The sequence below is a fragment of the Watersipora subatra genome, chromosome 9, assembly GCF_963576615.1.
Source record: "Watersipora subatra chromosome 9, tzWatSuba1.1, whole genome shotgun sequence".
NCBI classification, from domain to species: domain Eukaryota; kingdom Metazoa; phylum Bryozoa; class Gymnolaemata; order Cheilostomatida; family Watersiporidae; genus Watersipora; species Watersipora subatra.
The window spans coordinates 57,282,181-57,295,705 of record NC_088716.1 but is presented as its reverse complement, the minus strand read 5'-3'; positions in this window follow the sequence as shown (position 1 = coordinate 57,295,705).

Below are 13,525 nucleotides of genomic sequence, written 5' to 3'. Positions count from 1 at the left end.
AAGTACGCACACATCACAGAGTAATGCAAGTTTATATGTACTAGTGCGCTGGCAGTCCTGTGGGCTATGAGAGATCATCATGTGTAATAACTATGTACACAATTATTCTTAGATATGGAAAGGTGAATGAGTAATGCAGTGATAACGTGGTTAGCTTCAGATCCAAATATTCGAGTTTTATTCTCGTAAGAGGCGCTATACTTTCCAAATGCTCTCAGCGTGGCGTCGGACAAACAAATGAACAGGCAGACATGGCTCTTATTATAGTAAAAATTTCCTATTTTTAGGCCTAAGGTTTTTAAAAATTCATTCATTTTTTTAAATGAGTTTTCGTGGTATACGAGTCAAGAGTTTAAAAAGAAACGATCTATGCACAACTGAGGAGCAGAGAGGCTCACAAACTCCTTATTGTAAGGTCAGAAGGTCAAATAAATATAATTATAAATAAATATATACATTGTATAAATATACATAATTATAAATATGCCTATAGTAGATAGCAGATGTAAAAATAAACAATCATTTTAAGAAAAGCGGCAATTTCAGTGTGTAACTTTTTGAAAAACATGTCAATCGGAAGGTGAACTGCCAGGTTGGGTTAATTGACACGTGTCGCTAAATGTTAGCTGTTACCATTTGACTTTAAAAAGTATTTCATTTGCATTCTGAATGCTGTCAAAACATTGAGATAAATTAAGAAAATATGCAAACCTACAGTTGTGTGACACATTGCTAGTCAAATACTTACGCCATGTTTAGAATTCCTTTTTGTTTTTTATATTTGTAGTTTATAAAAATCCACAGCAGCCAAAACATACTTTCTAAATGAGAGTGCCATTTTAGAATAGTACATGTTGACCTTTGAGAGGCAGTTTTGAAAGTATGTTTTTGCTTTTTAAAATAATTGATGCTATTCTACATGTTAAAACATATACTATTCATGTTCACTTTGTTAGCTATAAAAATGTGAATACTTTGTGAATTAAAAGGAGCAGAATTCGGTCTGTTTTAGGAGTGTTACTCCAGCTTAGCTTTAGCTGTGTCTTCAAAGATTGACTTGCAACAAAATTCACATTACAGATATTTGGTATCAAAAGATTCACTACCTATGTATGTCTTACCTAGGTACTCTGCTGTGTTGTAATTGCAAAATATGTGGAAATGTGATTATACAAGCGTTTAAAAGCTCAAAAACAAACAGTTAATCGCAGCTATCACGAGATGGCCATAGATTAGAATCTCTCTCCAAAACGGCTCAAATGGGACGTAGTTGTACAAGATGGCTTCTGTTTACACTTTCACGCAGCCTCATCCGTCAAAATATTTTCACAAATATACTTCATGCATTCAATAAAACTATGTCTATTGTTCTTTCGCACCTATTTCATCATCATTGTAATGCTGTCATTTTGAGCACTGATGTCTCAAAATCCACTGTAAAAATTCATTTAATTTTTTAACCTTAGCTCAAAGGAGTGCATATCATCCTCTGATAAACATGAGGAGCCTGTTGATCACATGTGATAGTCAAAAAATACTGCAGAAATTATTCATGCTATTTGGCAAGATGATTAGGTCACATGATCAGATTACGACTAGATGATTGGATCAAGCTGAAACGAAACTGTAAAGTAGTGAGCAACTGTATTTGGTAAAGACTCTTCGGTAAAGCCCAAAGTGTTTGTCATAAACTAGTGCTACGGGAAGTTTTATATTGAGCCTTTTATTGGCCCTCTCACTTTACGTGAGAACATCATGTGGCAAAACAATAACCAAATGTAAGACTACGTCAGGGAAATAAAATGATTTCAATCTACAGCGGTTTTGTGATGGCGGCGATCAGCTGTTCGTTTTTGAGTTTTTAAAAGCTTGTAATCACATTTCCACATATGTGGCACCTACAACACAACAGAGTAAGACATGGTGAATCTTATGATACCAAATAACTGTAATGTGAATTTTGTTGCAAGTCAACCTTTAAGTAGACAGATTACTGTTCTTAGATTCATATAGCATCAGAGCATTTATACATGTAGGTTTGGGGTTTGTATAATCAATGAGAATATCAGAGAACGACAAATAGTGGCCAATAGAAGTTAATTGCATGTTGGTTCTATTAACTTCACTTGACCATTGTTTATCTTGCTCTATTCAATTTACAAAGGACAACAGAGTAAAAAAGGGTATTAAAAAGATATTTTGTCAAAAGATGAGATTCCCATGTAAACGTCCGCTCATTTGCAAAACAAACATGTAGAGTGAATCTTTTAGAAATCTTTTTATCTTGTTTCTAAATATAGCGTTAGAATTCAGAAGCTTGTTTTTCTGCCTCAGTCGTCAAGGCGAAACAATATAAACCACTAACTCAATTATCAATTATTTCATTCTGTCTGCAACTGCTAGTAGAGGCATTGAAGTATTAAGCGTTTATTTGGAAAAAAAATTACAACTAATTAGACTATACATGTTAGATTGGAACTGATCTAAACGTTATTTCATCAGCTAATATCGTAAAAAGCAAGTTAGGCCATGAGGAATAAAAAATAATAAAATAACTAAAATAATAACACAGAAATTATTAAATATAATTAGAAAATATTATTACAAATGAATTATAAAATGTAATTTATTATGTAAGGAATAAACATTAGTAAATTACAAAGCAGCAATCTTTGTCTGAATCATTTGAAAGAATCCTGAGATAAATCGGTAGATTATATATTCTCTGCTTACAACCGAACTGCTCACTTTTATATAATATCAGGGGAACTGCCCTCGTCACTGCTTCTCTTGTTGGCACTTAACAACAGGTGTGTTTAGACGGTAAACCAGACAACATGGCAATGCGACATTTATTGGCAGCTTTTGACAGCAGAAGCTATTTAAGCTGAGAGCGGTCTAGATTCTTCAAGAAAAACAATTCTACTTTTTTTCTGTATGATAAGTGCTGCTCATATGTGAGGTGTTTTTTTTCACCTTGCTAAATAAGCAAAGTTCTCAGAGAGCTGAGATGAGGTGTTTGCATAGCTGATTTGCTACACGGCAACAATGATAGCGGGCGCTATGAAGAGTTTGGATAGTTTTCGATTTTCTTTTGGGAAGGTTCATAACTAACTTTCTTACTGAGTATATAATTAACTCTGTTACTTGATTGGTTAAGCCAAACCAGCCCTGTGGATAGATATCCATATGAAGACAAGGTTAAAAACAAGGTTGAAGACAGCAATGATATTACATCAAACAGACCAGACTCGGTATAACTAGGTTTGGCTGGTTGAAAGCGAACTGCTGATAAGAGAGCAACCTGAAGTCATGTAAGAAACAATTTTGCAACATCTTCAACAACACAGAAATGATTCTCCAACAAAGCTATGAATGTATAGGAAGTATGTATTGATCAGCACAAGTTGTTACAGGCCGCACTGAGATTACTGTAGCAGTTGGTATTTGCCAAGGCCTGGAACGAGCTGCTCACTTATATCTCGCAAGATTTAATCCTTCTAATCTTTGGCTGAATGAATTTACAATTCACAAATAGAAATATCCTTAAATAAAATCTTTCTCGATTTATGCAAAATGGGAAGAAAAGATTATGACAGGCGTTATGACGTCCGCTAGAATGTTATTACTCAGCATGAGTAACCTCTGAAAGCACGCGGCTACCTCCGACTCATAGTACTACTCTGCTATGGAATGTCCTGGTTCGAGCCAATCTAATAAAATAAATGGATAAGGAGTTTTAAATGAGGTCATAAACTTGACTTCATATTTTGGTAACACGCGCGGGTATTTTTAGAAACAGCTACCTAGAACTTTATGATAAGAGGATTTAATATTTTAATTGTTTGTGACGATTTTAAAGTAGTCGATTTAAAAACCGTCACCATTTAAAGAGATATCGTCAATTGCATAAACGATATAATCGTGTAATGGTGATTTATCTCACATCTGATGACTTTCAGAGTGAGCGACACTGGAACTAAAACTCACGGGCCGTTCAGTCTTATAATAAGCTGATTGCATGGCCTTCCATGCACACGGGTATTCATGATATAAATGTTTCAAATTATCATGAACATAGAACAGTTTTTAAAATTATCATAAACAAACAAAAATTTACATGTCTTGTTTACATAATAATAGTACCTCAATATATCGCGAATCGTCCATAAATATACCGTGATTCATTTCGATACTGTAAATTTGCAATATCGAATTGTTTGGAGAGTTTTGGAAGTAAAAAAGCTCTACAAGTAACGCAGCATCTTGTAGAGCAAATAGTAATTTTGTGGATGAAAAGAACAATAGAGAATATCTATTGCCAATTATTTCAATGTTCACCGGAAACCTGAAATAATTATACTATTTATCAGATCAAGAAGGTTAATTAAAGAAATGAGTGTAGAGTTGTCAGGTTTTAATTTTCAACAATTTTTTAATCTAATGAAAGTGTTTGTTGTCACCTTCACACGGTTATACAAACTATTTATTGTTCAAGCAACTTTACAGTCTCTGCTTTTGGAGGTATGATTTGAGTGAAGCACCAAATTGACAAATTTGATTTCCGATTGTGTTAAGTTCTTTTAAGTCATTCCAAGTATGAGAGGAAACAGACCTATAAAAGCATTCTGCTTCAAATATTTTATTATTTGAGGCTAAAAATGCATTTTAGCCTCGGATAATATGATTTAAAAATTGTGAAATTCTAAAACTGCTGACAGTTTTGCACATTTTATCGGACCCGCATTTTATTGATTAGCAGTCAAATCACAGGCTAAAATCAGGTAAAGCTTATGGCATCTGATTTCACAGGCTAAAGTCAGGTAGAGCTTATGGCATCTGAAATTACAGGCTAACATCAGGTAGAGCTTATGGCATCTGAAATTACAGGCTAACATCAGGTAGAGCTTATGGCATCTGAAATTACAGGCTAACATCTAGTAGAGCTTATGGCATCTGATATCACAGGCTAACATCAGGTAGAGCTTATGGCATCTGATATCACAGGCTAACATCAGGTACAGCTTATGGCATCTGATATCACAGGCTAACATCAGGTAGAGCTTATGGCAACTGATATTACAGGCTAGCATCAGGTAGAGCTTATGGCATCTGATATCCCAGGTTAACATCAGGTACAGCTTATGGCATCTGAAATCACAAGCTAACATCAGGTAGAACTTATGGCATCTGAAATCACAGGCTAACATCAGGTAGAGCTTATGGCAACTGATATTACAGGCTAACATCAGGTAGAGCTTATGGCATCTGATATCACAGGCTAACATCAGGTAGAGCTTATGGCATCTGAAATCACAGGCTAACATCAGGTAGAACTTATGGCATCTGATATTACAGGCTAGCATCAGGTAGAGCTTACGGCATCTGATATCACAGGCTAACATCAGGTAGAGCTTATGGCATCTGAAATCACAGACTAACATCAGGTAGAGCTCATGGCAACTGATATCACAGGTTAACATCAGGTAGAGCTCATGGCAACTGATATTACAGGTTAGCATCAGGTAGAGCTTATGGCATCTGAAATCACAGGCTAACATCAGGTAGAGCTTATGGCATCTGATATTACAGGCTAACATCAGGTAGAGCTTATGGCAACTGATATTACAGGCTAGCATCAGGTAGAGCTTATGGCATCTGATATCACAGGTTAACATCAGGTAGAGCTTATGGCATCTGAAATCACAGGCTAACATCAGGTAGAGCTCATGGCAGCTGATATTACAGGCTAACATCAGGTACAGCTTATGGCATCTGAAATCACAGGCTAACATCAGGTAGAGCTCATGGCAACTGATATTACAGGCTAACATCAGGTAGAGCTTATGGCATCTGAAATCACAGGCTAACATCAGGTAGAGCTCATGGCAACTAATATTACAGGCTAGCATCAGGTATAGCTTATGGCATCTGATATCACAGGCTAGCATCAGGTAGAGCTTATGGCATCTGAAATCACAGGCTAACATCAGCTAGAGCTCATGGCAACTGATATTACAGGCTAACATCAGGTAGAGCTTATGGCAACTGATATTACAGGCTAGCATCAGGTAGAGCTTTTGGCATCTGATGTCATGGGTTAACATCAGGTAGAGCTTATGGCATCTGAAATCACAGGCTAACATCAGGTAGAGCTCATGGCAGCTGATATTACAGGCTAACATCAGGTACAGCTTATGGCATCTGAAATCACAGGCTAACATCAGGTAGAGCTCATGGCAACTGATATTACAGGCTAACATCAGGTAGAGCTTATGGCATCTGAAATCACAGGCTAACATCAGGTAGAGCTCATGGCAACTAATATTACAGGCTAGCATCAGGTATAGCTTATGGCATCTGATATCACAGGCTAGCATCAGGTAGAGCTTATGGCATCTGAAATCACAGGCTAACATCAGCTAGAGCTCATGGCAACTGATATTACAGGCTAACATCAGGTAGAGCTTATGGCAACTGATATTACAGGCTAGCATCAGGTAGAGCTTTTGGCATCTGATGTCATGGGTTAACATCAGGTAGAGCTTATGGCATCTGAAATCACAGGCTAACATCAGGTAGAGCTCATGGCAGCTGATATTACAGGCTAACATCAGGTACAGCTTATGGCATCTGAAATCACAGGCTAACATCAGGTAGAGCTTATGGCATCTGATATTACAGGCTAACATCAGGTAGAGCTTATGGCATCTGAAATCACAGGCTAACATCAGGTAGAGCTCATGGCAACTAATATTACAGGCTAGCATCAGGTATAGCTTATGGCATCTGATATCACAGGCTAGCATCAGGCAGTGCTTATGGCATCTGATATCACAGGCTAACATCAGGTAGAGCTTATGGCATTTGAAATCACAGGCTAACATTAGGTACAGCTCATGGCAACTGATTGAGCCTGCCCACTAACAAAATGGCACAGATCAACTATATCTATTTTATTTGATCACCTAACTGTAATCTTTGTTACGATTCTTGTATGGTACAATTTATAACATTTGTGTTTAAAATAAAGTTATTATCAATGAAGTAATATGTATACAACTAAAAACATATCTCAATAAAATGTGTGAAAAATACTTGTAGATAGCTGAACTACTAGTTGATTACTACTAACAAGTAGCAATTAATAGCCTATTAATAGAATGCTATTAAAAGATATTGTGGTTCACGGTGTCAAAACGCTCTGTTTTAATTATAAGCCTGTGAGACTTCAAATGTATCTATTTAATATAATATAATATTTAAACAAAAAGCTAAATATACGAAATCTATTCGATTGATTTATATCTTTGCATCTTCAAATGAACTTGAGTCATATCATTAGAGGTCTATTTGCTACTTGTATATTGGCTGATTCTCTAATACTTAGTAAAGGTAGATAAAGCATTATGATAAAAATGTGATCTTGGTATTCAAATTCAAGTCAAATTCAAATTAAATGGGTGTAATTCCAAAAACTACTACCTATACTTAAAGACTCGGTTTATTGTTCACGAGCATTAAACTCACGATGTACGTGTAGACATACATGTAAAACTATTTGTAGATGTATATTTACATGTATATTTAGATGTACAACATGGACAGACAAATAATATGGAACTTTCATTTCTTAAAATTTTGCTTTTCTCTATTTTGATCATATGATATCAATCATCTGAGTGTGTTTATGTTTATTTACAAAACGTGATCTTATATAATTTAATCAGATTTTTTCCTAATGTAAGTTCTCTATTTAGGTCAATTTCTAAATGTTACTTTATCTCAATGTTTTATTTATTGTCAATTATTGTAGGTCATTCTGTTGAGAGATTCAATGTTTTTTTTAATTTTCTAAGACTAGTCTATTAACAAATATTGCATACAAAAAACACACTAGTCTTTTAGATTGCTTTTTTACCATATGCAAGAGATTAATAGTAATACTTCATCTGAATCCAAACACTTCATCATTTTCTGTTCTCAGCAATAAATGATAGAATTAGTAAAAGTACTATGGTTATTTGGACGTTTCATGGTTTTTGCTCAAAAAGAGATGAAAACTCCTCTCACTCTTCCTTTCAAGACGGAGAGGTATTAGAACTTTTTAGAAAGATTCATCTCAAGGACTTGTAAGATTTTTAAAACAAAGCATTTTATGTTAAAATTTGTTTAAACCTATGTTTATTAAAATAGGGCGGCTTCCAAGATTGTTTATGCGTTACTACTGAATAAGACCTTGGCAATGCCTAGAGCAAGGCATAGTTCAGTGGTGATGCTCTCATCTACCTACTGCAGCATAACACCAAATAGCTTCGCTGCACTCTGATTTACTGGAGTCTGTTCGGATTATCCTGTGAATTGTTAAGATGCTGGTAGTGAATTATTTTTAAAACTTTGATCTTAACCATGATTTTAATGCTGCGAAAACTAGTAAGTTGTTTTGATACTTTACTTAATCTTAAAAGGATTAGCAATGAACTGGTTCTTTATGGTTCAAAGAGATGCAGCGTCTGCCTATATAAACGTATGTATACTTGCACTAGTCATGGGGAAGGATTAACTTTTGCCTAAGATTTCTTTGGAAGTCTTGCTACGACAACAACTCAAGTTTGTCTCCAGTTACATACTGGCTGTACAATGCAAAATCAGAAAGTCTTTTCTCTGACTAAGACATTCAGCTTTGAATAAAAGTCTGTGTGATTTAACTTCATTGTCTTTAACAGCAACTAAAAAGCTAAATACAAAGAATTTATTTGATTGTATTTAAACCTCTGCATCTATATATATGTTTCTCAAAGTAGGTCCGTATGTCTGTCTGCACTCCGGCTATAGCTATTATTAAAATAACCGTAGCTGGACAACAATGCTGACGCATCGTCATGGAGTACCGTCATTAGAAGCCTAGCAGCTTACTGGAATTTTCCATTGGCAATGTGCCAGGCTAATAGCTTGAAAGTTACAGTTGTTTGACAAAGTTTTAAAACCTTTCAGTTGTTTTTATTTTTCTCTTAACTTGTTTCAACTACACAAAAACACTTTTCTCATGATATGTAGTTTGAAAGTCAGAACGGGAAATGTTGCTATATGTTAAATACAAATCAATTTTCTATCCAGACTTTTTTATTACCCAGGCAATGCCGGGTAGCACAGCTATTCTGTAAATAAATAGAAGTCATGCAATTAGAAGTTATTTGTTGTATCTACTTTGGCTGATTCTTAAACTAATAGTGGAGATAAATTAAGCATAATGATGAAAATGTGATTTTGACATTGTATTCAAACTCAGCAATTAAACTGGTCCAATCACACAAACTGCTGCCTAAAGACACTGCCAGGCAGCCAAGGCACTACAGGAGAACCCTTCAACCAATTAGTTGGCTGAAAGTTTTCTCCAAATGGTTGGCACCTTAATATTCTATAAGTATTCTATCAATATTCTATCAATATTGGCAGCCACTCTTTTTCAGTTTTTGTACCACAAAGTATTCACTACATGAGGATCAATATTTTCTATAAAACTTAATGTTTTCTAATAAACATTTAGAATAAAGAAGGCGGTATAAATTATACCCACTAGTATGCTGACGGTCCAGTGCACCATGAGAGATCGTCATGTGTAATAACTATGTGCGTAATAATTATTATTAAATGCAGTAATGTGGTTGATTGGGCAGTTAGTAGATCATCGGTTTAGCAGGCTGAATGCAATGAGTTTGAATCCTATAAGGTGAAATTCTTTTTTCAAAACCCATTCGTGGAATTTGACAGACAGATGGACGAACATTCTTATTATAGTAAATATTAAGCATCAACAAGTCTGATTTAGTGATTAGCATAAGCAGCAGGGCCCCTTACTTTGAGCCACTCTAGATTTGCATAGCTTGAAGCAACCAACACCAGCTAGTGCAGAGGGATGAGGTTAGAGCCTGTCCGAATATATCAAACAATAGAGGAAGTGGTGGGTAACAGAAATCTGGTTTGCTAGTGAGAGCCCGTTGCACCTGCTCACAAAGACTTGGCACTCTCCGGGTACAGCTTCCGTCTCCTACTATTGTTGTCCTGCAGAGTTTTGGCTGAGCCCATGAATAATTATACCTGTCAATATCACCGATCAGACTTCCACGCCGAATGATGCAACGTTGCCACATCTTTTTATTTGTATGCATTTGACATAGCTTAGCATTTTAAATAGATGATTCAGTTCCTAGGGTGAGAGTACGGCATATTTCACAATACGCACATCTATTCTTCAGCTAGTTGACTCAGATCAATAAAAACTTCTCATAGCATGAGCTCTATAAAAGTAGAAGAAAGAAAGCTGTATTAAAGAAAACAGGTCGAAAGAAACAGTAGAAACAGGTCTACCAATTGCAATGAAAATTAGTGTTTGCAAAAAACATTTGTAATGACCTTTTATAAATCAGTTCAGTTCTTTTTAGATTACGGTTTATGATTTTTTCCAATACTCCGCAATGTTCGTACTGTTATCGAGGAACCTAAAATTTACTTTTGAAGTAAAATGTTAGAGTTTTCATATTATGCTTTTGTACCAAGTATTATGAAGTGTCAAAACTTCTCTCCATCTGTTATCTCCTAGTATCATCAATCTCGTACTTCTACATTTGGGTCCCAAATTAAATGTTTTGGCAAGCTGCCAGGTTTAAACATTCACCTTTCAGTTTTTCATCAATTTTTTCATATTTTTGTCTAAAAATAAATTTCTTGGCGACTTACCAGTTTCAGTTCAAATTGAAAGTCGCAGACCGTATGCAATAGTAAGAAAGCTTCCATAAATGGATAACAGCACGTAACACATGAGTCTAGCTGAAAATGACTCTGATATATAAGGACTCTGACTCCGCTCTGTTTTGAGATTGCTTTGAGGATTGACAATGCTTTCACATTTTCTAGTTAAAGATTATTGTTAACACAACGTCCCAGATATGCACCAATGAATGTTGTTATCATTGATTGTCACTGTGAGTTTCTTCTTGCTCTTCAGTTGGTTTAATTTCTTTGCAACTAATTTTTATTATTGTTAAAGTGAGCACAGTTATTATTATTATTATTGCTCTAGTGAACACATTTATTATTATTATTATTATTATTGCTCTAGTGAACACATTTATTATTATTATTATTATTATTACTATTATTGCTCTAGTGAACACATTTATTATTGTTTTATTATTATTGTATTGTGATTAAGTTGTTATTACTGGCTACTATAGTACAGCTGAAGTATGATTCTCGCTGTTTTATTAGTGTAGGTTTTAATTGAAACCCGATCAGGATATAAGGACACTGTTAATACTTTCAAGCCAAATCTTTTATACACAAGCAAGCCCCTGAATCCTAGACCACATTGACCACTTTTAGTTGACTGGGAATGTACATTACTCAGGATAACACAACTCCTTGTGAACTAAATATCATATTGAAGCTCCAAGCTTGTAGAACTCAATGAAAAAACAGAAATCAAAGACAGTAAATAGTTGTGAAAAAAATAAAGCAAAATTATGAAGCCAAGTTTACTCGGAGTAGGTTCAGTTGGGAACACAACTCCCGAGTTATCTCAGGCCCAGACTATTTCTAGTGTTAAAAATCCTGTCCTTTATTTAAAAAGTTACTTTGAATCATGAAATTAGGAGCAGCCATTACAAGATGAAAATGAGCAGTTGGAAACATATTGTTACCTGCTAGAATGTAATGAGATAATAGTTTTGGTGTGCTGCCTCTTGTTTAGGCATATTTGTGTGCGTGCGTGCATGCATGTGTGTGTGCGTGTGTGCGTGTGTGCGTGTGTGCGTGTGCGCGTGTGCGCGTGTGCGTGTGTGCGTGTGCGTGCGCGCGCGCGTGCGTGCGTGCGTGTGTGCGTGTGTGTGTGTATTTTAATAGCTATAGTTTGTCCAACTATAGCTATCAAAATCTTGAAATGAAGAATCTGTATCACAGAAGATTTGGTCTCAGAAACTCCCATTTCTCAGAAAATATGCTGAACCATTGAGCTACGCAAGATTGATGGATCCATTAGGTTTATATATGTCACCATGTGGGTGAAAATACGCATACCGCTCTACATTATGGCGCAACATCATGTTATGCTTGCTTTCACGGCTCTTATTGGTAAGTTTAGCACTACAGTGATCACTCCTATAGCATATACCTTCTGTAATGTAAATTCTAAATACCTTAAAAGATTTATGTTAAGTTCTTTAGTTTTTTAGTTTTTTAGTGAACTACGTAAAAAATTCTATATCACGTAAAGTGTGAAGTCGGGCGAGTTTTTAAAATCGATTTGAATGTTATTTTATCTGGCGTTATATCTCACATTATTTATTATAGCGTTATGTCTGTTGTACAAGTACATGTATATAAATTTCACAGTACAAATTAAAATTAAACACTTATTAGACAGTCTGGTATGAAAAGAAATTGACTTCAAGTCATATATAATAATGTAGTGAAATTCTAGTTCAATGTTTATTTTGTCACCTCCATAAATTATGCCAATTCTAACTTTTTTTAAAGGTTTGCATTCAGCTTATCTAAAAGTTGTACAAATCCTCTCAGCACTAAGAAGTAGCTAAATGTTTATATTACTAAATATTGTTTATTGTTTAACATTGTTTATTTGCTTCAGACGTAAGTCTGATTTATTCGTTTATAGTTTTGTTATTTAGGCGATGGTCCAGAGTTTCATATTTAAACTTTTATAAACATTATAGCAGGCCGTGTAAGATTCTTTATAATGCAAATTATTATGAGGTTCTGTCACAGACACTGATTGAACAAAACACCAGGCAAACTATAAATAAACTTTCCTTATCACTATAGGAAAGTTATTAATATATCCTTATTAATATTCCTATAGAAATCATAGAAACACTCATATTTGGAAAGCATCATTGTCTGTCTATAATACATGTAGCTGCATGTATTAAATTCTTGTTTTAAGCCCTTGTATCAAGTCTTTATATCAAATCTTTGTATCAATTCCTAATAGCAAGTTTTTGCATCAAGTGTTTGTAACAAGTCATTTCATCAAGCTCTCGTATTAAGTCCTGGTACCAAGTCATTCTATCAAGCTTTTTTAAACATATTTTAGTTCATGGGGAGCTGATGAGACGGGAACTCGTACCTTTATCTCTCTAAAAAAGACTTTTGCCGCTTTGCTGTAAATATAACTCAAGATTATTATATAGATATTTTACTGTAGCACCAAAGTGTTGGTAACAATTTGGTGAGCCAGAGATTAGGTATAACATTATACTGCGGTAGAAAAATAACAGTGCTACAGTATAATATTCAGTATAAAAAAGTGGAAGCATTTTGATTAAAATCTTTTTAAAAGTTAAAAGTTATTATATCAGATGAATAATAACAAAAATTAAATTAAATTTGGCATAAAAATCAAAAACCTTTGTTTTTTACTATGAGGTACTTTATTGTGTTCTCTTGAAACATATTTCACTCAAAATGTGTAGCCCAGCCTCTCAGTAGGTTACAAAGTCATTAAAAA